Genomic DNA, 4,925 nt, shown 5'->3' with positions numbered 1-4,925 from the left:
AACCTCGCGGGGCGCCACGAGGACTGATTGAGGCGTATTCCTCGCGCGGCTGCTGGCGCTCGCAGCTACCGAGTAACCTCGCAGGGCACCCTGAGGACTGATCGCGCTCACCGCTCGCGGGTAACCTCGCGGGCAACCTAGCAGGGCGCCCGAGGACTGATCTAGGCGTATTCCCCACAGCGCTGCTGCTGGCACTCGCCTCTCCCAGGCACCCTCACCGGGTGCCCCGAGGACTGATGGAGGCACATTCCCCACGTGGCTCCTGGCGCTCCCCACTCGTGGAAACCCTTGCAGGGTGCCAAGAGGACTAATCGAGCCCCGCGTTCCGTGCACCGCTGCTAGCACTCGCTGTTCCCGGGCACCTTCGCGGAGTTCCCAGAGGACTGATAGAGGTGCATTCTCCACATGGCTCCTGGCACTCCCCACTCCCGGGAACCCTCGCAGGGCACCCCGAGGACTGATCATGCTCACTGTTTGAGGACAACCTCCCAAGGTGCCTGAGGACTGATCCAGGTGCATTCCCCACACGGCTCTTGGAGCTCCCCGCTCCCGGGAACCCTTGCAGGGTGCCAAGAGGACTAATTGAGCCCCATTTTACCTGCACCACTGCCGGGAACCTCACAGGGCGCTACCAGGATTGATCCAGCTGCATGATCCCTGCCCCGCTGCTGGCGCTCGTAGCTCCTGGGCAACCTCACGGGCGACCTGAGGACTGATCCAGGCACATTCCCCACACTGCTACTGGCACTCCCAGCTCCCGGGAACCCTTGTAAGGTGTCAAGAGGACTAACTGAAGCCCATGTTCCCTGCACCGCTGCTGGTACTCGCCACTCCCCGGCACCCCGAGGATTGATTGAGGCACATTCCCCGCGCAGCTGCTAGTATTCCCCTGTGGGCCGCCAGGAGGACTTATCAAGCTGCACGTTGCCCCAAGGCTGCTAGACACTCCTGGGCACCTTCGCAGGGCACCCCAAGGACTGATTGAGGCATGTTCACCATAAAGCTGCTGGCACTCGTCACTCCTGGGCACCCTCACGGGGCACGAAGAGAACTGATCAAGCCGCATGTTCCCCACCCAGCTGCTGGCACTCTTCGCTCCTGGGCACCCTCACGAGGTGCTCCGAGGACTGATCGAGGCACATTCCACATGCGGCTCCAGGCCTCCCTGCTCCTGTGAACCCTTGCAGGGTGCCAAGAGGACTAATCGAGCCCTGGGTTCCCTGTACTGCTACTGGCAATCGCCACTCCCGGGCACCCTCACAGGGCACTCTGAGGACTGATCAAGGCGCATTCCCCATGCAGCTGCTGGCGCTGGGAGCTCCCTGTTCCCGGGTACCCTCGCAGGGTGACCAGAGGACTCACAGAGCCGGCATTCCTGGCACCTCAGGCCTGGTGGCTGAGAGGACAGTCACTTGAGAGGGAACCACACTAGAGCTGTGGTACCCTGAGTTGAAGAGCAGCAGCCACCAGCAAGAGCCCTAAGGCTTGCACCCCTGAGGCTTTTCCAGACAGATATGCCTTGTCTCTCCAGGCAAGCAGAGGAAGCCAGCATCTTCTCCGCTGCAGCCACTGGCAGAACAGTTTGGGATTGATCTTCAAACAGTGCAAATTCAGCATGGGGCAGGAATCAACAGAAAAACTCTGGTAACCTGAATAACCAAAGTATATCAACTCCCCCAGGGAAAGATGGGGCAGATGCAATTGAAGATTCCATCCATAAACAGATGGCTAAGATGTCAGAGATCGAGTTCAGAATCTGAAGAGCAAATAAGATTAACAGAATGCAAGAAAGGAGGGAATTAGAATTTCAAATTATTTGAAAGCTGTCTCAAGAATTCAATGATTTCAAAGATAAAATGACCAAAGATTTTGACACAATGAGGCAAGAGGTTGCAGCCCTCAAAGATCTGAAAAATATGGAAGAATCCCTCCATAAAAGAATGGAGCAGGCAGAAGAAAGGATCTCTGACATTGAAGACAAAGCTTTTGAACACATGCAAGACCTCAAAAATGAAGAGAAATGGAGAGCGAAAACAGATCACTCTCTCAGAGAGCTCCGGGATAATTCGAAGAAAATTAATATTCACCTTATAGAAATCCCTTAAGGTGACAAAGTTGCGTCACAAAACACTGAGGCTCTTCCTCGTGAAATTATGCAAAAGAACTTTCCACACATGCCAGGAGATTCTGAAATTCAGGTAGCAGACAGTTTCAGAACCCCAGCATTACTCAACCCAAACAAGACATCCCCCAGGCACATCATAATTAACTTCACTAACGTTAATATGAAAGAGAAAATTCTGAAAGAGGCTAGACCTTAGAAAACCATAACCTACAAGGGTAAGAATATTAGAATGACTGCAGATCTCTTTCCTCAAACATTTCAGGCTAGAAGAGGGTGGTCATCAACTTTTAATTTCCTAAAATACAACAACTTTCAACTCAGGATTCTGTATCCAGCTAAACTGAGTTTCATTTATGATGGAGAAATTAAATACTTTATTTTTTTCTCTTTTTTTTATTAAATGATAGCTTTATACTTGCAGCCCAATTCATAATTGCCCGGTCATGGAAGAAGCCCAAGTGCCCATCAATCCCCAAATAGATCAATAAACTGTGGTATATGTACACCATGGAATACTATGCAGCCCTAAAGAAAAACAAAGACTTTACCTCCTTCATGTTTACATGGATGGAACTGGAAAATGTTCTTCTTAAACACTTTAATGACATTCACATGTTGAAGAAATTTGCCATAACTAAACAAGCCCTCCAGGATATTCTCAGATGTGTCCTCCATAATGAGCAGTGCAATCCTCCACCACATAAGTAAACTCACACAGAAAATTTTGATCAAATGCCAACTTCCGATTCTGGGAAGATGGTCGACTGGTAGCAACCCTGGTCAGAGGCTCCTGAGCAAAGGAAGAAAAACTGGTTGGAATCAGAATCTATGAAGCCAAAGACGGGGAGCTGAGCCCAGAAAGAAGTTCGGCAAGCTATAAATCCAAGGAAGATCATTTAAGAACATAAAATACAGGTACAAAGCGGGCGCCAGAACTGCTTGCAAGAGCCTCCCGCGGGTGGCAGGTGGCCGCAGAAAAGCCCCCTGCACCGGGAAAGCACAGAACGACTTGGTAGAGCCTTGCACACCCCCCACAGGTCGCAACAGAGGAGTCCCCCACTCTGAGAGGACCCAGAACTGCTTGCTAGAGCCCGGCACCCCACCGGTGGCAGAGAAGAACCCCGCCCCAGGGCTCTGGGCAGGTCCAGAACTGATTGCTAGAGCCGCAAGCCTTCTGCGGGCGGCGGGTAGCCGGAGAGGAGTTCCCCTGCTCTAGGCAGCCACAGAAGTACTTCCTAGAGCCTTGCACATCCCCACCAGTGGTGGCAGACAACTCCCCCACTCTGAGAGGGCCCAGAACTGCTTGCTAGAGCCGTGTGCCCCGGGGCAGCAGAGTAGATCCCTGCTCCAGGGCTCTGGGCAGCTGCAAAACTGCTTGCCTGAGCCGCACAACTCCCGCTGGTGGCAGGTGGCAGGTGGCAGCAGAGGATTTCCCCTGCTCCAGGTAGGCACAGAATCACTTGCTAGAGCCCTGTGCACCCCTGCATGTGGCAGCAGATGAGTCCCCCACTCTGGGAGGGCCCAGAACTGCTTGCTAGAGCAGTGCACCCCACAGGCGGCTGAGCAGATCCCCGCTCCAGGGCTCTGGGTGGGCCCAGAACTGCTTGCTAGTGCCACGGGTGTCCTGCGGGCAGTGGCAGAGGAGTCCTCCATTCCAGGCAGACCCCCAAACAGCCTACTAGAGACTCGCACACCCAACAGGGGCCAGCAGAGGAGTTCCCTGCTCCAGGCACCTGTGCTGGGTGGGCCCAGAATTGCTTGCTGGAGCCATGCCGCACCCTGCAGGAGGTGGTGGAGGAGTCTAGCACTCTGGGCGGTCCCAGAACTGTTTGTTAGAGCCACGTGTGTCCCACAGATGGAGGTGGAGGAGTTCCCCACTCCGGACTCCTACTCTGGGAGGGAATAGATTGGCTTGGTAGTGCTGCATGCGTCCAATAGGCCATGGTGAAGGAGTCCTCCACTCCCCCCAGCCACTCTGGTGGGGCTGAACTAAGAGTGATCTGGTTGCTTGTGTACCCTACACTACTGCTGCCATTCCCCCACCCCCTGGCTGCTCCAGGATGCTGAACTAGGACTGATCCGGCTACTGCCAGTCTCCTGTCCACTGGTTGCCCCAGTAGGCTGAACGAGGTCTAATCCAGCCAAGCACACTCCCCTGCAGCTGCTGCCATTCCACTGCACCCCAGTTGCCTCAGCACCCGAGAACTGGGAGTAGACAACAGACATGCTCTGCCTCTCTCTCTCTGGGCAACCAGAAGAAGCCACCAACTGAACAGTTCTGATAAGGCCTCCAAACAAGGTAAACTCAGAATGGGGCGGAATCAGCGGAAAAACTCTGGCAACTCGAATAACTAGAATAGATCAACTCCCCCAAGGAAAAATGGGGCAGAGGTAATTGAAGACCCCATCCACAAGCAAATGGCTGAAATGTCAGAAATAGAGTTCAGAATGTGGATAGCAAATAAGATCAACAGAATGGAAGAAAGAAAGGAAGTAGAAGTTCAAGAAATGATTCAAAAGATCTCTCAAGAAATTATTCAAAACATTTCTCAAGAAATCATTCAAAAGATGTATCAAGAACTCAACAATTTCAAACATAAAATGAACAAAGATTTTGAAACACTGAGACAAAAGGTTGCAGCCCTCAGGATCTGAAAGACACAGTGGAATCCCTCTGTAACAGAGTGGAACCCCTCCATAACAAAGTGGAACATGCAGAAGAAAGGATCTCTGATTCTGAAGACAAAGCTTTTGAAGAAGCCCAGGAATGCAAAGATCAAAAGAAATGGAGAGTAACAAC

The sequence above is a fragment of the Otolemur garnettii genome, unplaced genomic scaffold (genome assembly GCF_000181295.1).
Source record: "Otolemur garnettii isolate 467f Iridium unplaced genomic scaffold, OtoGar3 scaffold00056, whole genome shotgun sequence".
Taxonomy (NCBI): Eukaryota; Metazoa; Chordata; class Mammalia; order Primates; family Galagidae; genus Otolemur; species Otolemur garnettii.
This window is presented reverse-complemented; position numbering follows the sequence as displayed.